Source organism: Siniperca chuatsi, linkage group LG9 (genome assembly GCF_020085105.1).
Source record: "Siniperca chuatsi isolate FFG_IHB_CAS linkage group LG9, ASM2008510v1, whole genome shotgun sequence".
NCBI lineage: Eukaryota > Metazoa > Chordata > Actinopteri > Centrarchiformes > Sinipercidae > Siniperca > Siniperca chuatsi.
Window position 1 is genome coordinate 28,009,125 of NC_058050.1, and position 26,383 is coordinate 28,035,507.

Genomic DNA, 26,383 nt, shown 5'->3' on the forward strand with positions numbered 1-26,383 from the left:
CATTTATCTTCACTTATACACATCCCCTCTTTTAATTTTAATAGGCAAGATGAAAAATAAAATAAAGATATAGGTAGAAATATTTGTTGCAATAAATAGGAATTTATTCTTCATTTAAAAGTATTTCTCTAAATTGTTTTTGTAGCTATAAAAGTGATGTATGGTTAATTTGAGAGTGATATAATTCTCCTTTCTAAGTGCTGCCTTAATCAAAAGGTCCTCGTTGCAGCGTTTCCCCCAATGATGGATTTTATTTTGAAAGAATTAGCTGGAAGTCATTTTTGTGTAACTTGACTCTCTTGACAGTAGCTCGAGCCCCGGGCTTCCAAATAAGGAATCCGGCTGTTGCTGCGCGCGGACACACAGACAGACAAGGAGCTCCAGAGCCGCGAGCTGGGGACGGCGGTTCCCGAGACGCGCGCGAGCCCTCTTTGATTTAGCGCCCCGTTAAACCTTCACAGTCACCTGGAGGACTGTAACCTGAAGACGGGAAGGATTTGAAATTTGGAAAATAACTTTTTGAGACAAATCTCCGATTTTCTGGATTAACAAACACAACAACTATTTGAAATAAAAGGATTTCCCTTCATATATTATAGAGGAGCGGAAGACGTTTCATTTTGGAAACAACAAGAAAATAACAGTCGGTGAATACATTCAGGATTTTCTGAACCCATTTCACGCACTGGAGGCACATTCGGAACTAACGGACAGTCAGAAGTCATTTCTGAGTTTGCCCTCTTCGTTTACATTTATTTTGCTCAGCATAAGACGAAATTTCCGTTTAGAATAATTTCCGTTTGTGGACTTATGACTTGTCACCAGGCTTTTGGAATTGGTGGATGCCCTGTGAGCGCACCGAGCTTTGGCCACTGACAGTATGCATCAAAAGGACTGGTAGCTTACTCAAGGTAAATGTTCCTTTTTTAATGAATCATTTTCACTCTTACTGACCTCATACTGACACCGCTGCTCACCTTCAACTTTACTGTGCACACTGTCATCAGCACTGCTTGTGGTGTTGCCTCTGTTGTGTTGTGCTTCGGTAAGATGCGTGTCGCTGAGCTTGGGCTGTTTGGGGCAAAATTAGCAAACACGAGACTATCAAGTTAGTAATTAGCCTATGTGGAGGTTTCCTCCGGTTGTTGTGGGCCGCCTTGTAATGTGGTCTGCTTTCAGTCAGGCTGGGGAGTACCACTGTATTTTCAAGTCTCACACACCCAACCGGTTTGTGCTCTGGGAGTCGCACCGCTGGTGGACAGTCGCCGTCTGGGCTACTCGGTCAGTCCGTGAAGACGGAAGGCTTCTCAGGGGACACAGTGTCGCCTAACCGCGTTCAGTAAGCATATCATTTAATGCGCAAAGGTTAAATACCAGCTACAACGTAATCTAAGACACCCAGTAGAGTTAGTTTCAGTAAATATATACATTTAACTTTTTAAACGGGTCCTCCCATTTCTCAAGTTTTAATTTTAGTCAAAACGTTCCGTTTTTAGCCCCCGTAGGTGATAATACAGCTGATATGCAACTCGTAGAGTGCTTTTTCAAAGCAGTGTGCAGCTTTGCCAGTAAGCTAAGGCTGCATTGGATTGCAAGATTTTTGAATAGAGTTTGGCGTTTGGGTTCTCCATCCAAGACAAAACGTTGCATATCTGGGCAAGCCTGCATGACTTATCGGAGTTTGTCATATTTTGATGGGAAAAGAAAGAAAAAAAAGTCTAGATATTTTTTCTTAACTTCTTAGGATTTTCCTAACATGGGTTTAAAGTGTGAAGAGAGACAAATGTAGAGTTTAAAAAAAGAAAAGACAAAAACCTCAGTATCCTTCAGCATCTTTTGTGTTCCCCTTTTGATGCCACATTGCCTTTAATTGTCACCTTATGCAAACTTTAAAGTCATTAAATATTGCTTGTCATATTGACTTGTCAATATGTATTATCATAAATATTATACCCAGTATAATGATTTGTTGTCTTTAAAGAAATCCTGCATGGCTTTTTTACCTGCTGAAATGCAGGGAGAATGTGCTCAAGTCATGTCTTGGTAATACATGATGATAAGGCAGGGTGAAATCATGCCTGGTGATGCTTACGGGCAGAGGCACGTAGCTGATTTCTTTGCAGTGGAGTAGGCAGATGAACGCTTTGAGCATATTGCTGTGGCGCACTTTCAGTCAGGCTGGTATCACTCACTGATGGCCAGCAGTGTTATTCGCCACAAAATGGGTTGTCATTCACTGTCCCCTTCTGGTGCAAGGAGCCTCCCTCATCTCTCCTTGTGCTGCAGTAAGACTCACTAATGTCCAATCCGTGGTATGCTGCATGTGCATACACAAAATGATGAAAATGAGACAGACAGGGTAGGCTGCTGTTTTTGAAAAACTTTCAAAACAGTATTATAATTGGATTTCCTGCTATTTAGGCAGCATGGAGAAAGCTATGTGTATTTTCCTTGTTTGGTTGACAGTATGAAAAAATATCCAAGATAGAATTTAGTCCAACTTCAGACATTTTCAAGTTACCAGATCATACTATTGGGGGTGCTATAAAAACACATAAGACAGGTTGAAAATCCATTTAGCTTACAGACAGAGCTGAAAATGCAGGGTCACACTGTGTATTTTCATGAAAAAATGTGATGTCTCAACAGGTGGGGTATTCCATCAAGGTGGATAAAGGAAAATCCTGGCTTATTTTGATAAGTCTCGCTAATTTAAGTTCGATTCAATTCAATTTTATTTATATAGCGCCAGTTCATAACAGAAGTTATCTCATTGCACTTTTCCTATAGAGCAGGTCTAGACCGTACTCTTTATAATATTATTTGCAGAGACCCAACAAATCCCACCATGAGCAAGCATTTGGCGACAGTGGGGAAGGGGGAGAGGGAAGCACAATGCAAATTCCACCTAGAATTTTAATATAGCAATAATCTAATGGTAGTGGTAATATTAATAAAGTAAAGTAAGTAATAATAGGAATGACAGTGATAGGAAAATGGTGATAATAATAGCAATAAGACTAATAACAACAACTGTAGTAGCAGTTGTCGAGCAGGAACACAGGGGCAGCAGGTGGCCCACAACCACAGATCCAGACTCTGCAGCTCCGGAGGCAGAAACGAGAAAGCACAGAACTGCGGGAGAGAGAAGATGTCGGGTTAGTAACATGCAGTAATGGGATAAACATGCACACAGATGGAGAGGGAGAGGAGGAGAGAGGAGCTCAGTGCATCATGGGAAGTCTCCCGGCAGTCTAGGCCTATAGCAGTGTAACTAAGGGATGGTTCAGGGCTCACCCAGGCCGGCCCTAACTATAAGCTTTATCAAGTCTTAAGCCTCCTCTTACATGTGGAGATGGTGTCTGCCTCCCGAACCCAAACTGGTACCTGTGAGAGATCCGTTCCATTACTGTGGCTTAGAGGATTCCCTGCTCAGTAACCAAGGTAACTTATACCTTGGAACTAGCCTGCTTCGTAGCAGGCTAACTGTCAAGCTTAATTTAGCTGTGTGTCAAAGAATGCCCGACGGGTGGAAACAGAATCCCAAAAGACAGTTCCGTCAAGTGTCTTTTTGCACTCGCATCACATGTCATGTGTTCTGAAACATTAGAACCTATTTCAGTTAATCCCCATTTTATTCACGGTCACCTTTATTTTGAAGTGAAAGCTTTTATTTGAAAGCTTAGCATGTATAATTTAAGAAAGAAAAGTGCCAAAGTTGTGTTGCTGGTTATTTATTAATTCACTCATTTTGTTCAAGCCGTGAAGACAAACAAAACATTGATTACAGTCCCAACCATGACCCTCTGCTGTGTTTAAATTTATACCTACATCATTCTCCAGTTTGTTTATCTCCAACTTCTTAATTTTTAGCTTTTTGTACTCCATGTCCAGTTTCTGGCTTTCAATGCCAATGAGCAGATGACGCTTGTATATTGAACATGCATTCTGTGAAAGAGAAAATGTGTCAGATAGTAGCTGATTATGTAGCTGATAACAGCATAATGAAGAGTTATTTGCTGATGTAACCTACTTGTTGTTCCGGTCATGTCCTGCAGCAAGGTGTATGGTTATACATCATTTGTAGAATGCAGACACATCCAAAACATTTCACATTAGGTCTTACTCCTACCTCTGGCGTCTGCGACTGCATACGGTCTCCTCATCAAGGGCAGAGGCTGGCACCGTCTCCCTGCAAATAGAAGAACACTGCAGTTGGTAAAGCAACAGAAGAAAGAATTGCTTAAGATGCAGTGTTTTAACAAAAGACCTACTCACACATGGGTCAAGTATGCCTTGGGGATCTTGAGTCGGGGGATCTAGTGTCGCCACTTGCTGAAAGATATAGGCCTACCGTTAGTTCTTACCATTGAGAGACTGATACCTGTTGAGGAAAAGCAGTAGACAATACCTTGTACATTGGTCCCGAGTACGGTGGGGAAAGATGTCTGAGGAGGTCTGTTTTTGTACTTAAGTTTCACTTGTTGCCACATTCTTTTCTGGCTGTTGAAATGTAACAGAGAAGAATGAATATAGGAGAGAGGCTTCACACAGGAACTACACACAGAATTAGGCTAATTAACAGTAAATGCACTGTAGTTATGTCAGTGCTCCTAAGGTAAACATACATCTGATACTATCTAGCCTGCTGATAACGTAGCCACAGTCGTACTGTAGGCTAGTGATCTAAATGTTCATTTATTAACAAATACAAATAAAACAAGAAGTAGGCTTGTAAAACTTACGTATTTAGTCTGTTTGCAATTTTTTGCCAAGCCACCTCCCTCGCCTTGTTAGTTGCGGCAGTAACTAACGAGGCGATGACTCCTTTCCTCGTATAGTTCCGTCAGCGTTGACGTTGTTGTTTTGATGCACGCATGCTTTAATATGGGAAGGTGTATACCTGCTTGTTTACTGCCAATGAAAGAAAAGCAAACTTAACATGTCGTGGTTGACTGATACAGTATGTTATTGTAAAGGCCGATGCGGATATTTACTCAAATCAATAGTTAATATAAAAATTGTTTAAAAGCCTAAAGCTAAAACTAACTGCTGGAACTGAGATTAATTAAATTCTTTCGGATAAGCAGCTCTTTAAAGCAGTCCAACAGTGCATATTTATTCAGAGGTAGAGATACATGAGCTATTTAAAGGTCAAATTGTATTAAAAGTGCCATGTTGATACCTGTCTCTCTTTGTATTCTTCTGCTACTGTTAAATTCAAAATTCATCTTCCACTAAGGGGTGTATGTAAAAACTCCATCTCCGTCAGAGATTGGTCTCCAGGCGACACAGCCGACCCCTCCATCTTATAAAAACCTGCGGGACTACCTTTGACTACTCATGTAACTGCGGCTTGTGATACCTGCAAAAAAAAACAGGCTTCTCATTAATATGAAAATGCTCAAATAAAGGCCCTGCACATGTTAGACCCACATCAAGCTCTTGTGCATTACACTAAACACACGAAAGCCCAAAGAAATAACAGGGCCGCCTAACCCACGGTGTTTTGAAAAGTACATTTTTGTCACAGTGCCACTAAAATCCATGTAAGGCCTGCCACAAGACTCTGAGTAGAGTCAAGTGTACAGGACTTGTCTGCTCTTATGACAGCACATGCATTTCTGGGACAGTTTCAGGTTCAGGGTCAGAGAACCCCACCCCCCCAGGTACGGATATTAGCAGTCAACTGTTTTATCCGCAAGAAAGAGAGCAGATAACAGAAATAGACACCACAGTAGTGCCCTGACAGGCATGGCTGGCTTGGAGTCACAGGGATGAGACAAGCTGGCAACACAACACAGGCCTTTTCAGAGGCATTCATGCATGTTTTTTTAACCTAGATGTCCTCCTTTGTTTCTGCATCTTACATCCTCCTGCTGCCTCGGAAAACACCCGCGCCCTCGACTCACTCTCCTTCCCTCCATCTTCTCATCCTCTGATCACTCCCCTCCAAACAAGGCCGCAGTGTCCAAGGCTGTGTGCTATCAGAGAACCTCATATCTGAATTTGTGACATCAGAGGGAGGAACGGGAGACAGTGAGAGGGGGGAAACAGAGGGATTCATTGAAAGAGAGGAGATGAATAGATGGGTGACGAGGAGACAGTCAGCGGGACGATAGAAAATGGATTAAAAGGGAGACAGAGAGGGACTGTAGACACAGGGCTGTGTGACATAGACAGCCAGTGCTATTCTGCTGCCTCTGAGCTCCACAGATCGCTTTGTGTGTGACACCCACCATGCTTTGGAGTAAATAGTAATCAGTTAGCACAGACAGGCTAGTCACACACACACACACGTTTGTTTCATTATCCCCGTGGGGGACAGTCATTGACATAATGCTTTATTACCCTAACCTTAACCTAACTGTAACCGGTACCCTAAAACTAAGTGTTAAGCCTCAGTGGGGACCTCAATTTCTGTCCCCACAGAGACACAGGTCCCCATGGGTTAGTGTGCATTCAGGTTAAAGTCCCCACCAGGATATAAGAACATGAAACACACACACTTTAAAATACAGGCACTTTAAAGGTGAAACATGCCAATATCCCCTGTCCTAAAAGTCCTTAATGGCTTCTCGGCAGTACTGTGGGGAGAATATCTTTGCAAGGAGTGATTTGGAGGTTGACCAGTTCCTGCAACACCACTGGCTCCCCTAATTAGGGACTAAACAAGGAGCTTGGGAAGAGTGCTTAATGAGGCTTGGCCAATGTGCGGAGTGAGACAGGAACTTAGGCTGACAACCATGTAACAGCCACAAAGCTTTACCACGAAGAGCCTCAATGGCAACATTCACGCCTCAGCCCTCATGCTCTGAATCGCTGTTTAGTTGTGATTGCTTTAAATAGTTATTCATATCGAGGATGCAATTCATGTCCGATGCCAATATGAGCAGATGTAGGTGTTGAAACAGACATGCGTAATACCTGTAACAAAATGTAGCACCTAATTGCGAGGTTAGTCATCTAGCTAGCACAGGGAATTTTTACTCTCAATGATAAATTTCAATCAGGCTTCACCCACAAATCCCCTATCCACCAATCAAGTTGGCAGGGCCAGTTTCTGTCTGTCCTTTTCTCTTGTTACCTTCATTCTGAAGTGGGAATGTCTTCCCGAAGAAAATAACAGCATTTGTTGAAATGCTGTTGTATTTATATATGTCTGTAGCGGCTGTGTAAAGTTGAACTCTTGCCTCTCAAAAGGAAATGCATATAGCCTCAGAACTGTGTACGGAGGAGGTTGGGGAGGATGGATGGGTCAATAAAGTATGCGACTTTGACACAGGAGACAGTGATTGATTTGTGGTTTCCAACCAACAGTCAATGTTGTTTTCTGGTTCATGGTCATGTTCATTCCTTAACCTTAACCAAGTATTGTTTTTACATGACAACAAAGTTTCCCTAAACTTAAGAAAGTCATTTTTTGAACAACCCAAACAACAATCTTTCCCCAACTTTAAAGCAACATTAATTTGCAGTGGAACAAGCTAAAACATCAGTTGTTGTGGTGAACTTGAAACAGCTGCCTATTTATAGCAGACACAGAGCAACATTTTGAGTCATTTGGACTCGTGTTTCTGGCCACCTGATGAATGTCAGTCCAATATTCCCTCTCTTTTGGCTCTGTTTTTGGCCTCAACCAACTCCTGAGAAAAACACGTGGCTCTTTAGCTGCTAATGCTTCTCTAGCGCACCCGCTAGATGCTAACTGTGAGTGTCTGCTGTTTGCTGCTGGGCAGGTAGTGTACAGCGGGTTTATGAGAGCCTTTTCTCTGGAAACAGCTGCCTGATGCTGCTGGAAACGAGGTACATGAGAGCAGGGAGACTGTACCAATCAGTGAAGTTGCAGGTTGTAAAACGTTTTAGCTGAAAGACACTAAAAAGCTCAGTAGCGCTGTGGCAAACAGCAGCATCAGGTAATACTTCTCCCAGTTCATGACTATTAGCAGCACCTTTCAAATTACATTTGAATAACTATTGTCCTCCGAAGCTTTTTTGTAACAGTTATTTGTAATGGTTCTGGAAGGCACTGACAGACACTAATATGGGTCATTTTTAACTGCAGTAAGAATTGACTTATTTTGTCATTTATTTGAGAGGATGTGCGCACTAAAGTTGAATTTATACATGGTCTCTTTATAAGAACTATGCATTTGCTTTTACTAGACACTTCACAATAGAGTGATAGGAAACGTTTGAGAGAGAGGGTGACCTTATGCAACAAAGCTCTCAAAACATGTATCTCCAGGCATAATTATTGTTGATGCACAGTTGTAGAATTTTGTGGATAATGTCAAGGACTGTCAAACAATGTGATTGGATAATTTGTTGCCAGGGTGAAATTTGGCACTTGCCAGGAAGTGAGAAAACGGATCAAATTATTATTTTTTTATCTCCATTTATTTATCTGCTCATTCGTGAATGAAATGACAACAGTCTTGAGAGCTGGAAGTGTGGAAGAACCCGTGTGATCACTTAATCATTCCTGTTGCTAAGGTACCAAAGCTGTGCGAAGTTCTACATGGTGCCGTTTACCTGGAGACAACTGTCGAACGAGCAGCCAAGCATAAACGGAGCTTAACGCTGGCTGGTTGACAAAAGTATTTAAAAGCATTAAAATACAAATCCTATGTAGACTGAACACTGTAGATTAGACTTTATGCCTTGAATTGTCCAGCATCACTGTAGCCAACGTTTCTTTCATCCCAAATCACAACTGTGTAGATCTTCCTATGCTGTTTTGAATGTATATGTGTTTAAAGAAGTACGCAATAAGTACACTATAAAAATCCCAAACTATTATCTTTTTACAATCCTACAAAAAGAAAATGATTTTATTTCTTGTATTATTTATTTATCCTTGCACTGGCCAAAATGTAGACCTGGTGAGTGAGCTGATTGTGAGAAGAAAACAGCATAGTACAATTACTGCAGATTAAAAAGTGGTACAATTACACTTTTTTTCACGCAGTGCCCAGGGATCTGACACTGGAGGCAAATTACGACACTTCACTGTGATTTGTATGATGTGGTTGGATGGTCATCTCTTTATATGCAGAGATCAATTCAGTGCCTGACATTTATTTATAGGGCCATCCTGAGGTTGTCTCCATCTTACTTATGGGTCTTTATGGCTCCAGTCTGTGGGCATCGGTATGGTTTAAGGTCAAAAGACTCTTCTTTTCTCTGAAATCTGAGATTTGAACTGAACTGGGTAAAAAAAACATGCAGGTCTGCTATTGCCTGGAACGACTTAGAAAAAGACTTAAAATCAAAAGAACAGAGTAACTCAGGGCGAATTCAATTAAAGCACTTCGGCTTGAAAGTGAAAAATGGACTAGGTGTCCTTTAACTCTTGCGTATTTTATTTCTATTTAAATGTTTGTGTGATGCTGTATATTGTTCTGTCCTGTCAGTAATTGTCGTGCTCGGGTTGCTGTCTTGGGCAGGTCTCACCTCTAAATGAGGTTTGGATCTCAGTGGAATCTTTCCTGGTGTAGGCGTTACTCTCTTTAAACATTTAACTTGTTCTGAAAATACGCTTGTTCTCGGGCAAAGGCGGAGCCTTCAGGTGACTTTCTGTATCTCTGGCCAAAAATACATGCTGGTTATAAATACTGGAGCCCTTTTGGAAAAAAGGTAATGCTGTGTAGAAATAATTTCCTTTTGTTACCGTGGTAGTAGTGTCAGACCAATTACAGTCATTTTAGTCTTCTGTTAAAAGTCAAATGTGCTATATTCTGTATCGGTTTTCACCTCTGATATGATGGATTTGATGCTGTTCGAGTGATTATGTCCCTTTATGATTTAAAGGGAAAAATGCTAAATTTAGTAGTTTAAGGCATGAAACTGGTTCAATGCCACTTCTGATTAGTGGTAAAATATCAGTAAAGGTGTTTGGCTTTAGAAGCCCATGCTGGTGGAACCCTTTTGTAGTAGCAGTTACAGTATGTTGTGATCTGAGCTGCATTGCTGTGAGTCAAGGTCTTCAATTAGCAGGATTCTCTTGCTTCTTTGCTATTTTTGTCTTCCTGTTAGTGAGTGAGAGAAGCAGAGGAAACACCTTCACACCTCAGTCTGCTCCTCTGGAAGCCTCTAATGGCAAATAGGCTGAGCAGCCAATGGGAAACCATGGGAACTGCATATCCGTATATGCATACATACATACAGTGTAATGCTAAATATGAAAGAGCAAAGATCAAAGAATATTTAACACCTGTGACATATTTGTCTGCAGAAGTTATTGGACGTCCTAGCTTAATGTAGTAATAAGTGGAGCTTTACTTCAAGAACACTTATTATGATGAAAGAGCCATTATAGTGTGGATCTGATTCTCTATCAATACCTGTATTTTATTGAATTAATCATTGTCTGTCAAAAATCTGAGCTTTTTAAACTTGGCAACATATTTTTTTTAAATGATACAAAACGTTTTCTATTGTCCTCATGTGCCCGAGAGTCAAAATTGAATGGTTGATTGTTTAGTGTGTATTGTTTATATGGATCCAAATTTGTTGCTATAGTATTTGCACATTTTTGTCTTGAGTTGTGAAATGTATCAACGTGTCTACCCAGGTTTGTGAATGTGTACAAAACTATTTAAATGCGCATATAATTTGTACATGTGTAAAATAATCCTGAAATATGAACCCAACAAACTACCCCTCCTCTCAAAAATGTGTGTTTTTCTTATGTGTCAGTCCCCTAAAATGTCAGGCCTTGACTTTACTGACCTGTATCTGTGCAAAGTTTGTCACTAGAGAGGTGTTTTCACATTCCTGAAGGGGGAGATGTCTGTACACTTTCCTAAAATCTGAGATCTCTGGGCAAGCTAGATGTGGGACGTCACAAATTCGAAAGCCAACAGCAAAGAAACCTGAAACCTCCAGCGCAGAGCGAGAGTTTTCACTAAGTTAGCGTAGTGAAAGTTTTGACAGCAAACATGGAGTGCAGTTCTTGGATGTAAACCAGACCCTGGAGCTTCCTTCCACTGTCTGCTAACATTACGTGATAACAATGTGAACACACTGTAACATCGTAGCAGATATTACTGTATGTTTCACAACCACTAACGCTGTCAGCCACTGCCAGTTGCAAGCTAGCAAACAACATAAACAAATAAAAGATGCTAACTGCACTTAGCATTCTGATACGTCTGCTAGTCGCGATTTTGGTGCACGACAGACTCCTCCTCTGAGTCTGACTGAGGCTCAGACATGTACGGCTGAATCTCTCCTTTTTTTTTTTTACATTTTACTCGGGATAACCACATATAATAAAATAGTATTTTTACATATTTTAAAACTGGAGGGGAACTTTAATGTAAATGGTTCACATAGCGCGAGCCTTTGAGCCCTGGCTCAGGGCAAATAAGACCTCAAAGAGTAACTTGACGCCCCCTGAAATTCTTGTTTTTGCTGCCCTCCGGTGGCTTTACTTCTCACCTCGCTGCGGTGACGGACAGATGAACAGTACTGCAGGACACTGTGACATCACTGGCGGGTGTGGTTATAGATGCAACAAAGCACACTTGGTTTTGAAATTGTTAAACACATTCCGAGCACACATAAAGATCCTTGTACACATTCCGAAATCTGAGCAGACACTGATTGAGATATAGTTTCACAACTCTATACACATATTTGCAAATAATACAGCTATAATATTGGCCCCATATATTTTCAGTTTTCCAGTTTTATTTTACTCTCATATTAATGACCTTAATATAAACTTTACTTGCTAGTAGTTTGAACTGAAACTCAAAAATACATTTAACAGCATTTGCATTGGTCACACCTGAGGGAGGAGTTGGACTGCATTCACAGGCTTGTGTTTGCACTGAGAAATCGTGAAAGACTGTGGGATCAGATGACACCAACGAAACACTGTCTGCTTCATCTTTATTAACACACCAGGCATGAGTTACAGTAGAGGCAGTGTTTCCCAGCGTTTCTGCTGTGGCAAATTACACAAATTCAAATCTCTGCACTGCTAGTGTTTGAAAATAATGACAGACCTGTAGCCCTGAAAATTGTTACAAATTAAGTCCTTCTTGTTCTTTTTTTCGGGCCATTAGTAGTTTCACAACGCTGTTTTTGTCAGGCCATTTCTTCAGTTTAGCCTCCTAGTTAGTGTTGAGTTCAAATGCATGTAGCAGAGTCTTAAAATGCCTCAGTATGTCTTACCACACTGAGACCCTAAATAAAGTCTAGTTTGATGTTGCAAGAGGAAATAACAAAATCTGAAACACTGCTGCTGGCAAAGTGCTACAGGTATAACCCTTAAGGGAAGAGGAATGCTATGTTCAAAGGCTTCACTATAAGTGTACACTTTGATTTGAGCACTGACTAAAATCACAAATGAAGCCCGACTTCTCTTCACAACCAGCTCTTTCACTCTCACATGCTGCGAGTTGAAGAAATGCCACAGAAATTAGTCACATGCGTGTGGGCATGCTCATGACATTTCCCCCCACGCACATACTGTACATAGACACCTTGCTTGGGAAATCACAGATGGTTCACTTTGCTTCCTCCACAGCTTTCTCAGCGGTGTCGTGACCCTCTTTCTGGCTGGAAATTGGAGTTCTTATTAACACATTATGCTGTAATTTCTTGGCACTTCATTAATTAATTTATCAAATAATCATAGCTCCACGCATAGCCCAATCACCATTTCAGAAGCATTTTGTTTTATAAATCCTCTCAGCTGTTGAGTTTGTGTTGACGCATATAAAATGATAACCATATGCCATCAGTCTGTACATATGCAGATGCACGCCGCCTCTGTTTGATGCCGGTTTGTTTAAATGCAGACAGCCTTGCTGATCTTTTTAGAATGCCTCAATAAAACAGACAGGTAGTTTCATAGTGCAGGGCGAAATGATCTTTTCTTTATCTTCTGTGATGAGACTGAGGGAAATCTTTGATCTAGAGTGGCTAGATAATCATCCGTAGCTAAGCCCTGATTTCCATCTCTATTCAGCTCTCCCCTGGAAGCTCCATAAGCAGCCATCAACACTGGAACTAATCAGGGTTAGTACTACTCTCCCCACCGAGCGGCACACTTCTCCAGATGTGGGATCGGCCTCTCCGCTTCTGTTGTTCTTCATGTTGATGTCTTCTGACAGGTTTTTTTTTTTTCAGCACGACTTGTGAACATATTTATCTTTTATTATTTATCATCAGATCAGAGAATGAATTGCAGTGTTATTTCACGTGCAGTAAAGCCTGCCTCGCCCTGCCGTTAGGAGCTGCAACCCTCCTTATGACTTTTAAAGCAGAGAGAGGAAAAAAAAGAACGAGCTGCTGCCATCTGACTTTTTTTTTTTTTTACTAGTGCTATTTCCTTGGAGGCCTGGAAGCCACAGAAAATGTAATGAAAACACTTGAATGATTTCAATTCACAATTAGTTTCAGTCCCGTTATCATTTAGTGTTTGTGAATGCCACCATCGTACGTGATGTGGCAGAGGGAGCCAGGTTCCAGTTCAGAGCTGGTTTTGGGACAAGTCTGTCAAAGTACATGTCAAGGTGAGTTCAAGTCCTTTATGGCAAGTCAAATTCTAGTCTCAAGTCTGCTAAGGCAAGTTTGAAGTCAAGTCTCAAGTCAGAGCAACGTTCAAGTCCAGTCTCAAGTTTGTCATTGTCTGTTTCAAGTTTGAGTCTACTGCTCTGATTCCGACTCCATGCGGTTGCTGTGTGTTGGTGAGGCTATAACTAGATGTCACCTGCTGAAATAGACCATCCGCAGCTCAAGACAATGATAAAGTATGAGCTTTGTGATGCTTGAAGTGCTGATCAGTAGTGCTGATCTACTGTAATCTCTAATGTAGGCTATGTTCACTGCGCTTCTCGCAGCCCAAACAGATGTTTGCGAGCGCTCGGCTGTCACTGTCAGCGTCATAAAGAGCTTAGGATCTCTCCTAACAGAGGTCCGTATATTCAGAACACATCTGGTGGCAATTTGTCTTCCGTTAGATAAACGTCTTCGTAAACTTTTAGTCTCTCTCCAGAAAGGAAGACGTGGCCCCGAAGTGCTGACTTTCCAATCTGCTGTTGTCAGCTGTGTTGTACAGCAGCTCTGCTGAAGTGAAGCATTTATTTGTGACCCTCCGTGTTCCACCTCATTTCATCTACAATGTTGTTTTTCTCCACTTAGAGGACATTGCAGCTGGATACTGAGCTCGGCAAATTTCTTTATACTTGCGCACTTGTTAATTTGCTGTTATGCTCCTCCATGTGGAGCTAATGGTGGACAAAGAAAGAAATTAAAAAAATACAAGCAAATGCAATCTGAGAGATCTTCATTTTTCCTGTCTGGATCTCACCAAACACCTGACCACTCTTATTTCATTTTTTTATTTACTTTCATATATTCTACTTTCTCCTCTTATTGCTTTTCTTCTACATCTAAATTTCTCCTTGCACATATCTCCTCTCCCCTCCTCTCCTGTCTTCTTAAATCTCTGCTCTCCTTTGTCTCATTTCTCTCCTCCTCCATTCTGCCTCGTACCTGCTTTCCTCTCAGATCTATCCTTCTCGATCCCGCTCTCCCTCTCTTCTCTTCATCTCTCCCCTCGTCCCCCTCATGTGATCTCTTCTCAAATTTCACCTCCTCTGCTCTTTTCTTCTGAGCTCCATGGTTTTAACTCCACTCTCCCATCCCCTTCCTGGCCTTTCAGCCTCTCCTCTCCTCTCCTCTCCTCTCCTGTCCTGTATGTGATGGATGGCGTGGGTCAGTGTGCAGCCTCTGACAGTGATAGCCTCTGTCACTGCTCAGAGTCTGTGGCTGTTAGCGTTATCTCTCTTCCCCTCCCCGGCTTTATCGGCAGTCTCCTCAGGTCATTGGCTCAGTGCTGCAGGAGAAGTGCTCGCTCCCGTCCTGAAGCAACAGGAGACTTGAGACTGATGGAGGGTACAGCCAGCGGTTATGGAGGTGGACTCTCTTAAGAGCTGCTTGTTATTTTTTTTCACAACACTTTTCCTGAAATGATTCACCATTTTCCCAGTACTGTAAACCCATAAACCCATAAACCCAGTAGTATCTAAATGTGGCTATATGATTTCAGTAAAATATGCATGCTGTTAACAAACAGTCAGGATTAGAAGATTTTGTGATTTTCAGGATTTTAGAAATACTGAGGTCACGAATCCAAGCCCCCCCAATACTGAATATTTTATTTGTTTTGTTGGCCGTAAAGTAATCACATTTAATTATACTGAATCTAAAAATACTGGACTCAGCCTATTAAATACCTGCAATGTATTTTTTGAAATAGTAGAATATAATTACCCTCAAACTAGGAATGTCCCAATCAAGTTCTTGTGGCCTGTCCTTTAATATTGGGTATCTGCTGATTCCCATCTGATAATTATATGTACCAATATGTTGTTAAAATATGTATCTGACACATTGAAACTGTAATATTAGGAGTTAGGTGCATTGAGATGAACAGTTGGTGGTGCTAATTCTCCAGTCAGCCGACTGGAGACGACGTCATTAAAAGAGCTGCAGTCAAAGCTCAAATGAAAACCATGTGGGAAACATGGTGGGAATATGACTTTTGCTGTGTGTTCGTGTGAGGAAGGGTGCAGCCTCCTCATCGCTCCACACAGATCTGATGTTTTCGTCGCCTCAGTGAAGCGGAAGCTTCAGTGGACGTTTAAGTCACATGCTTTATGTTCATCATGATTTATTTATTTAAAGGCCTTTTTCCATTGCACTTTGTCACATTTTGCTTTTATCAAAACACCAACTTTTCCACCTCAAAGTTTTTTGCGTTTTTCTTTTCAGCATCTTCCAGTTTTTTTTTTTTTATGCTCAAATTGAAAATGCGCATTAAAAACAGGTGGATGGAAACACACTTGCCGCTCACGTTACAAAGTAATCTATAAATCTGCCTTGCCAGTGTGGTGTGTGTGGGGGGATGACGTGGCATTGCAGCATTGGTTGAGGTTGAACTTTTTTCCTCTCTGCAATAGCACCCCCAACCCTAAACTCATGCTGTGTTTTATTACCCAACCTGTCTACATTTTGTATTTGTCTCCACACGTTGTTGTAATGCACATAAACTACAGTATGTGAGTAATTTCGAAGTAGTCACTGTCTGTAATGGAGCCTCAGCATTGTGCCTCTAGCCGGGGCGGGGCCAGATGTTTTCATGTTTGCCAGCCTGCAGGGTGTGTGGGGTACAAAAGTATTAAAATAGAGTTGAAAATAGTAATTAATAATAATAATAATAGTAAGTAATTGATACATTGGCTCTTAAATTCAAGCTTGGTTTCATGGAAATATACATGATTTGATTAAAACCACATTCATTTAAAAAACAATAGTTTTTTTGGTCATTTGGGGGCAGCAGAATTCTAACGTTCATATGGGAAAGGTGTTTGCAAACACAGACAGATGAGTTAGCATTCATTTGGAGTGGTGTTTGTGTCCACCTGATGATGCAAGTCCAATATTCACTCTCCTTGTAGCTATTTTTGGTCTCCACCAACTCCTGAGGAAAACATCTGGCTGAATTAGCTGAATGCTCCACTGTGTTCACCAGCTCGTCTCCAACTTTGTCTGTCTGCTGTTTGGTGCTGGACAGGTTGTGTGCAATGGGCTGCCGGCTGCAGCTGGAATAGAGGTTGATGAGAGCGGGCCAGAAAACCAAAACAATGTGCTGAAAGAGGCTAAAAAGCTCTATAGAACTGAGGGGAAGCCCAGAGATTATTAATTCTCTGTGGGATTTTCATTACAAGTGCCAACATAAGCTATGCCCTGCAACGCTCGCCACAGTTTTCTGAAAGCCATTAGCATGTGTTGTAAAAGTGCCAGTCTCGTTAGCATACCCAAAGATTGGCTGGTCTTTCTGTTTCAATAGCCACATGGCAGCTGTGGCAGGCTAAATCTGCATTTTGCATTTACAGGTGAAACGTGCTAATGGGTCTGTTGAAAGAAGTCCTCTTTTTTGCCAAATACTGTAAAGGTTTAGAAGGTTATGTTGACACAGTGCCAGCATGCTGTTAACCTCGACTAACATCAGATCTGGTAGCTCCCCAGGCAGCAGAGGAACAGAAGTTTAGATGCTCTGACTTTTTGTAGAGCAGAATATCAGGCTGGAAATCGGGAGCCTGTTTGATACAGAGCCATTGTTTTTCTTTGGCTCGGGGTCAAAGAGAGAGCAGTGGACAAAAACTGACAACAGGCAAATACCACATCAAGTGTCTCTCACCCCCTCCCCCCTCCCCCCTCCCTGGTGTCTAATGAGGAAGCTAAACGTGTTGGACGTGATTTTTGTTGTTGGTCTTTAATTCACTCTGCACCATCTGCCCTTTCTGGAACCTCTGAAAGCTTTATTTCTGTCTGTGCTGGAAGTACAGATTAGATTTTTTTTTTTTTTGTGGATGAAGTTTGAGTTTCTGCAGCTGGCACTGTTTTCATTGTCTCTTCAGCCACTGTTCATGCTAACTACCCAAATCTTCCATCTCTGCCAAAGAAATGGGAAAGACAACATGCATCACTTGCTGTGCACCCAAAGGTTTTTCTTGGTACAGACCTCACAAGGACACCAAACCAAACTTTTATGAACTATCCTAAACTTTTATTTCCATCAGTATGAGAGCAACAAAACAGACATGAATTTAAATGAAAATGCCACAGCCCATTACTTTAATGTAGGGTTACACAGTGGAAATAAAATGTGGATGAAAATATCTGTTTTGTAAGAATGCAGGACAGAAAGTTTGGGAGAGGTAATAAAGCCGAAGCTTAGCCTACTGTAGAGACAGAATGCACTGTGACTAAAGGAGGGGAGCAGGTAGCTGCCATAGGCTCAGTGGACAGTGATGAAGCAGGCCTGTCAATGTGTGTAATCAGCCATGTACACTGTCGCCAGCCACCAGGGACACACACACACACACACACACGCTCATTCTGTTTCTCAAAGTAACACGGCACACACACAAAAAACCCTTCATTTCTCACTCAATATCCAATGATTCACTAAAAATATGCAGCGCTGTGGTGTGTGTTCTGCTTTACGAGTTATTAGCACACCGTCATCAACCAACGCACACACAACAGGCCATAGCTAAAGGTTTAAGAAATGCTGAGGTCCGAGACCCCCCCCCCCCCCCCCAAGCTCTCGGAAACCAAACACAAAGTCTCTAAAAAGTGTAAATGTTTTGAATTATTTTGTATTTTATTTATTCAGTTATCTGCTCGTTTTACAAAAATGTCCCGTAAAATACTCACCATGTGTTCGTTTTTTTAATGTTAGAATGTAACTCCCCCAGGCTGCTACAACCCCAAGATTCAGACTTTCCTCTGTGGAAGCCTCAGCCCTGTTTACCACCAAGTGTTGAAACTATTAGTGGAGTTGTTGACTGAACAAATGAACAATCTTGATAATCGATTAATGGCGTCAGGCATTTTTTACCCTAGCCACTTTTTTTTTTTTCAGATTTTAAAATTAAACAATGAATAAATCAACAGGAAAAATACTTGACAGAGTGATCAATAACAGACCTTAGGGAAACTCAACTTAGCTCAAGGTCCACTTACCAGCTTTTGCAAGAGCTTTCAGAGCTTTCAAGTGCATCTCACAGTTTTCACCAGTGGATGGAGTTTGCTGAGTTGACATCAGTTGTCATTACGTGAACTAAGCACTGACCTTTAGTTTACCTTTAGATAAGGACTGAGGCACAGTTGAAAACTCTGTGGAAACAGCCCTGTCTCCTAGAAATTACGTTTCTATACAACTAATTTGCAACAGCAAATACGTTTGGAGGGAAACGTCATGCAGACTGAGTTGCATTTTCTATTGACATCATGGGGAAATGTAAATACTGAACGTAATAGTAAAACATTCACTGACAATGAATTTCATTTGTTTTCAGCCAAAATAGGCAATTTTACAATACACTATCCACTCGTAATGATTATAGCATTATTCAACTTTATTTTTTAATGTTATTGACATTTAACTGAAATCACGATCTTTCCCAAACCTTACCCACAGTGCTTTTGTTGCCTAAACCTAACCACAGGAGTCTGGACGCGAACCCTGGATTCTGGTGTCACAGTCCTGCACTTTATACGCCCCCCATCCGGCCCAACCACCTCCATTAACATAACTGTACTGTTTCATTTAAGAAATGCTGTCTCTGAACATAATCCAGGCAGCAATTATGTTGCCACCACAACGTAATTAGGAAAACTATTTAGTACAAATGTAATTGCTAGGAGACGGGGTTGCTGGAAAAGCTTGTAAGTGGACCTTTAAAACGGTCAAAAGGGCCAGGTGAGTTCTGCAGGAATTAACAAAGTGCTTTATGGGAAATGGACTGTACTTGTATAGCGCCTTTCTAGTCTTCCAAACACTCAAAGCGCTTCACACACTACATATCGCATTCACCCCATTCACACACTGAAGGCCCAGTCCTCGACATGTGGGCTGGGGGAAGCAAACCTGGGGGATCACACCGCCGCCCTTCCGACTGGTGGACCACCCGCTCTACCACTAAGCCACAGGAAGGAAGGAAGGAAGGAAGGAAGGAAGGAAGGAGGCAAACACTGCGAGTTAAAGGTAGATCACAAAGTAAATTACGACACTTTATCACAAGAAATCTCACTGATGTACAGCAGTATAAAGATCCGCGGATGGGTTTTTCATTTTAAGCCGTCTTCTCTCTCTGTCAGTCTTAATCCTTACATGCTGAGTTGTAAAAACTGTGTGTGCACATGCATATATGCTTTAGGATAGGTTTGGTTGAATAAGTCAGAGAGAGTTATGGGCATATGGCTGCACTGAAGCAAAATGCTCACAAGATGTGTGTGAGTTGTTTATATATATGTGGCCGATGGCTCCATATGGAGAGGGGGATATCATAAATCCATTACTCACGGGGGTAGGGAGGTGCTGTGTGGGCTTCACGGCCCCTTCCCTCAGGGAGTGATTGTAGAGGAACCACAGTAATAGTGGCTGACATTGGGTAATTGTGCCCTAAAGGCATGTCATGTTTTTTCACTTCTGCACTGAGGAATCACACCAACACCCCACAGGCGTTTAAAATGAGTGTGGCATAGATGCCAACTGCAGGGAGATAGATAGAGGGAAGAGAGAAAGAGATGACAAAGATAAAAAAGAAATAGATACTGAGAATCTTGTGTCATGTCAGGTTTACAGTGGAACTTAGCTGCCGACTGAGAAGAAGCATTCATTTCAGCCTCCTAGTGGTAATTACAAGAAGGACATGTGAGCGCTGATGTCTGCCTTTTGGCATTATGAACTGTGGAAACACAGAGAAAGGGTGGAATTTCCCCTGAGGACGGGGCAGGCATGTCCCCCACACTTTTCTAAATCCTGATTTTAACCCCACGCACTTTTAGAGTTTGAAAGGTTCCAGTTCGAGGGCTAAAACGTGTGTGAGCTGTGTCATCTTCCTCTCCAGCTGTTTATACTCTCATCTAGGATGCCTTCGAATGGAACCATGCATTTTTCACCTGGGTTTGGTCTCACAGGCTGCTTGTTGGGGCTGAACACATTCTGACAAGAAGCTCTGCAGACACCACTCAGGGCAGACTAAACTACACTCCGCCCAGGAAAGAAATACATATTCAAATATTTATTCAGATTTCCAAATGACAATATGTAATGTTATTCATGTTAGTCAAAGGTGGCAAAGGACAAAAATATTTGATTTATTGTGGATTGTGGATACAGGAGAAAGGAGAAGGCTGGCATTATTCTATAGTTTTATAATTGTCAACAAATCTCATGAAAAGACCAAAACCAACTCGTCCTAATCCCAATAATAAGATGGTTATTGATTGTTTTCTCTTTAAAGGTTTAGATTCATTTGTACATTGACTCTATGGTTCACAGAATGGAGCCCGATCTATAATCCCAATTCCACAAAATGCAGTCGCCGCTGGCTGTGTTACGCGTTATGTTTGATATCAGTTTTACATTATATAGTTGGTATCTGTGCTTCATTGGAATTCATTTCTTTTACTTTTTAAGACCATATGTTGCTCTGATGTCCATCGACTGCCTCCTCACCCCAAGCCCTTCAGATATATCCCTCTGCGTGTGCATGTGCGTGCCGTGCGCCACATACTACTGTGAACTGATGTCTCCGTATGTCCTGTACCGCAGTAACTACGCAAAGGGTAAAACTGAGGAAAATGGCTGTAAGTGTTTTAACTGGCCAGCCAAATGGGTTATACTGTAGCTATATAAGTGATATTGCACTAATTGTACATGTATTCATGAGGTAATGTTTATGCCCAAAAAGCAGATTTTACCTTTGAGGCCAAAAATGGGCAACATATGGACTTTATCTTCCCGACGGACAACGCAGTGAATGATTATGAAGAAAACGAAGATGCTGTTCGTGTTATTAGACGTAGAGAGAGATCACTCTCATGGCTGCTGGATTGTTGTGGGATAGCTTGATACATGATCCCTTTCAAGTTTTTATTCTAGATTTTTTTCCCACCGCTGGCTGGATTAACGACCAAACGTAGATGACATGGCGTCAGCGATGATGTGAAGTTACAGAGGATAATGTTACAGCTTTCAGGGAGCAGCTAAGCTAACGCTAGCTAACTAAACATCGCCTGTCAGTCAGCGTGTACAGCGAGGCTGACAGGTACTTTATAACGTGATTGCTCGCTTCTCAATGCTTAATGTCATCGTTACCATACTTTGGTAAAATCCCAAAGCAGTCGCGTGAGGTAACTTAGACGGGTAGAGCGCGAAATCGCGGGATCCCAAAGCATCCCAAAATATTTATACAGGTTTTTCTCTAAAACAAAGCAAAATTGAACTCTGAAACTTTATCACAAGATAAAACAGATATCAAGAAGTTCATTTTTAGTTCTAACTCAGTTTCGACCAAAAATGTAGTTACTGCGGTTAGCCTTTGGACAGAGAGTATAATAGCCATAGAGTTACGTATATATGGCTGGTATTCAATATTTTAAGACACATGAAAAGAGTTGTTATAAAAGAGTCACTGTTATAGACGGACTAGCAATGTGTTAGTAGTAATGTATAGTTTCATTTTTTATTTAGGCTCAGTAATTTCCTAAAACAGCTGCTCACTGTAGTTTTTAGCTAAGTTACTCAATGGCATTTGTTGAGGACTATTTTCAGCGGCGCATTAATCCACATTTGGTGCTCTGGTGAGTTTTTGGGGCAGCAGGACGGTGTGTGTGGGATTGACTCAAAATAAAATGATGGAACACGTGACCCAGAGCAACAGTGCGGCTCGCTGATGTGTTTTTAATAGTTTTTGGACAACAGAGGCGCTCAGTGGAGCTCCATCAGGCTGTGATCCACAGACAGGCACTGTTCTGCACATGGGATTTGTTGACAATAAGGCCACAGACCTGTCCTTTGATGAAGTATATACAGCATTATCACAGTCACAGTTTTCTATCACTTGGACTAAATGTAATTTTGCAAGTGTAGTGCAATAATAATTTATACATTTATGCCACTTTTTTAAAATTTTCTTGTTAAACTTAAAGCACCAATTTTATTCAAATGTCTTATTTGCTAGGCTAATGCAAATGTATATAAATTAATTGCATCACATTGCAAACAAACTTTTCACTAACATGGCCGCAAATCCACTGATGTTGGCAGGCCAAGGAAATGAAACTCTCAGTTGAGATGAACTATGAATTAAAACACAACTAAAAACACTCCATCAGCATACAGGAGGAGAGTCTTATTTACTGTAGTTTGTTTTCAGTCCAGTAAATCACAGTACTTTCAGGTTGTAGCAATGAGATGACATCCTTGTCCTCTTTTTCTGCACGTATGACAAACTACAAAGATAGAATGAGGAGAAACACACACACACACACACACACACAGATCAAATCCATCCCAGTCCTTTATTCTTCTGTGCGTGCGAGTCGTTTGCAATCTTGAGTCCACAGGTGCCAGCCATGAATTTCACCCCATTGATTTGTAGTGTATATGGATTTTCTTTCCCCGCCTTAATGTCCCAGACTAAAATAAGCTTTGTTTGGCCGGTCATGCACTTGTAAATCTCTCTGTGACATTTTGATAGCGGGTGACACACTGGGGGGAGAGCAAATATCATTAGAATGGCACGGGATTAAAATATGTCACTCAAGAGTCTATTATCGACAAAACCAGTGTAAGAGGCTCGGAGCCAGCGCTGATAGGAAGCTCAGACAGAGGAGCGATGGGAGGAGGAGGAAGGGAGGGATGAAGTTTTAGGTAAAGAGAAGGAGGCGCTCGGAGGGGGCTCTGTCAGTCAGGACCTCCCCGGTAAACAGAGTGGTAAATATTTCAGCCGTCACGGCCAAGTGTAGGCAGCTGGTCCCCTTTGCATGGCAATGAGAGGAAAGGAGGAGAGCCTGTCTCAATGGAGCCCTTCAACCCAGGGAAACCACCACACACACACTCACACACACACACACACACACACACACACACACACACCAGCTGACTGACGACCACAGGACAGTGCAGGTCTGTACTGCCTCGCTGGCTTCTGTCAGACTCCACTGCAGCTCCTTATCAGACCTCTGAAACTAGAAATATTTTCAATGGCATGAAAAGAAAACGGAACAGAACATAAATAAATACAAATAGTTTTCTCTCACTCTCATTGTTCCTGTGCAAGATTTATGCAAAAGCATTTTTCACTTAAGAAAATTGTGCTTAGGTGTGCAACCACATTCAGAAAGCAATTATATGACAATAACTAGTCAATAATACAGTATCTTCTGAATCAACAGACAGCAGGCTTTTCCTCCTTTCATTACAACTTTGGTGCTCTTGTTCTCTGATACAGCATGCTATTGTTACTTTTTATGAGAGTAAAAGTAAGAAATAATAATTCTAATGTTTTCTGTAGAAGCACTAGTAATGCTTAGCTGTCTGAGTCTTTGCAAACAATGTAATGACCAAATACGTGACCAGTAAAAGTTCAGCGATACAGTTTAAAGCCAAATTTACTGCTCACATACACAAGGTCACCTACACTACTTGTGCATCCTCATCAAATGGTTAGGCACGCTTAAAAGACGCATCATATGGTGAAATCAGAACCGCACCACAGTGTTTTCAGACATTATTTCGGCCGGTGATCATACATCGGCAGCCTTAAGCGCTGATTTCACTAATCGGCCATGGAGGTTACAACTTAGGCTGGTGCTTTGAATCACACGTTTGTGTGCGCGCATGACGGCACATCCTGTGTTTCTCAGTGGGGGTTAGCTGTGCACGCCCTTAGAAATTAATGCTATGTGATTGCAAGATGCAATTCAGCCCATTAACAGAGGGAACGGCGTATCGAGAGGTGAATGAAACTCAGAAGCAGACTCTCAACAAGCAACAGAGAGTTTTGCAGAGAAACGAATAGAACTTGTTGCTGCTGCCACTTTTTCTGCTGGGACCTCAACATTAACTACATATAACCTCAACAAGCAGCATCTTATGGGTACAGTATGTCCCCCCTCTGACCTGGAGTGCAGAAAAGGCTGTAGGGGAGCAGCGGAGTTAGATCGTTCCCCTCCACTGCCAGTGTTTCCAGGCAGAAGGTGAACATACTGTATGCTGCAGGGAAGCGTTCCCGTTACAGTGTAGGTATTTTCTCAGTGCTCTGTACGGCAGATTTCTCGTTTTCGAGACAACGGTTGATAATGTTGCTGTTGCCACTGAATTGACAGCCACAAAGAAAACAGCAAAATGTTCTTTTAACAATTAATGTCCAGTTGCCTTTTTCCTTATGTTGCCCATGTAAAGTTTCTCAGTTCTAGTTCAATAAAAAGCTGTTTTTTTTTCTGGCTCTGTTCCTTTAGTTAGTTTTTCTAGCGGTTTCAACCTCAGCAGCAGGCTTCGTCAGTGCGCTCCACGTCTCACCGCCACATCACTGATGATCAATGGAGCTCTCTTCTAGAGCTCCACTACACAGACTCCTTGTTTGTTTGGTTTTCTGTGTTTGGTCTTACAGTAATAGCCTGGATTCAGAGTCCTTATCGCTGTGCTCGAGCAGGGCAGGTTAATGTTGTTCCTCTCTGAACTCACAAACACACACGCACACACACACACACACACACACTTCACTGCTCCCTTTGTGAGGCCTGTGTGAGGTGGATTTCACTGTCATGCGCCACAGATCTACAGTGAATAAAGTGAAGCATCTGTGTGTGTGTGTGTGTGTGCCATTATACTCAGTTTATGATATGATATCATCATTCCACACCTGAAACCTTAGAGGTCTGAATTCAAACCTTAAAGTTTCAATTAAGGGAGGGTTAGAGGTCGAATCCTAAAATAACTACAAAGTTAAAGTTAGTTAAAATGAACTTTAGGGTCAAGAATCCAATCTGGTCGAGGTTAGAAGACCCAGTTACTAACTTTTTGATCACCTAAACAGCCTCAGGTGTGTTGCATAATTTTCAGTTAGACATGAACAATCACCATTTTGTCTTTCTCACGTCAAAATATAGCACTGCTTTACTCATGTACATTCAAAGACCTGTTGGTTAACAGAGTGATCCGTAGGTTCCAGTCTTGTGATTTGATTTTGGTAGGCTTCACCTGCTTTACATGTGGATCAGAGATCGTGCCATGAAAGTTCGGGATTACAATTTTTGGTTTTATGTGTGTATTAAAAGCAAACTCCACTGATTTTACACATTAAGATCTGTTCGCCAGTCGTCGGAGTACTCTGCCCGGGAAAACACTTGTACTGTATAATGTCCTCTGTGGCTCCGGGCGAGCTTTGTCATTTTGAGAAACAACCCTGATGATATCACTATGACATCATCAGCTTCAGCTTGGAGACTACCCATTTATAACAGAACGCTTGCGTTACAAACTGGGAGTGTGGAGTTTGTGGGCATTTACAAGGCAGGGAGAGTCTAATAAAGAGACGCTATTGAGTTGCATCATGGGAAGTCTGAATGCTTTAGCTTGACCCATACTAGGGAACAGTACAGGTCAAGCTCGTATGTCAGCCTAGTCTGATTCTTGTGAGAACGGTTACAATTTTTTTATTCACTGAATTCACTGCAGACCAGAGGAGACGGTGGCACTGCTAGACACAGCTTTACAGCACTTTACCCCTATCTTAAACACCTGCTTGAAAGTAAAAAAAAATAATAAAGAAAATAAAAATCAAAAATACATCTTAAACTTCTTTTGCTGTATTGTTTTGCATTGTAAAAATGCATGTACACACACTTTTGTACATACACTCAGTACAATTTTAGCCAGGAAGTTGCTCTGTGACAGTTTGGCTAATTGATGCTATTTTGATGTTAAAATTCAGGGACACGTCTGATTGTATGGACTCCATAGGAAAGCTCTATGAGAGTCATCACAATCCCAGTCAAT

General features: G+C 41.6%; 1 protein-coding gene across 14 annotated transcripts in view; it reads left to right on the top strand.

The window, feature by feature from the left end:
- Positions 1-350: 350 nt before the first annotated feature.
- adgrb1a (adhesion G protein-coupled receptor B1a) overlaps positions 351-26,383 on the top strand; it is a 153,756-nt gene continuing 127,723 nt past the window's right edge. For all 14 annotated transcript variants that reach the window (XM_044208684.1, XM_044208686.1, XM_044208682.1 and 11 more), the window contains exon 1: positions 351-911. The gene's annotated coding sequence lies outside the window, so the exon portion shown is untranslated. The remainder of the gene's footprint in view (positions 912-26,383) is intronic.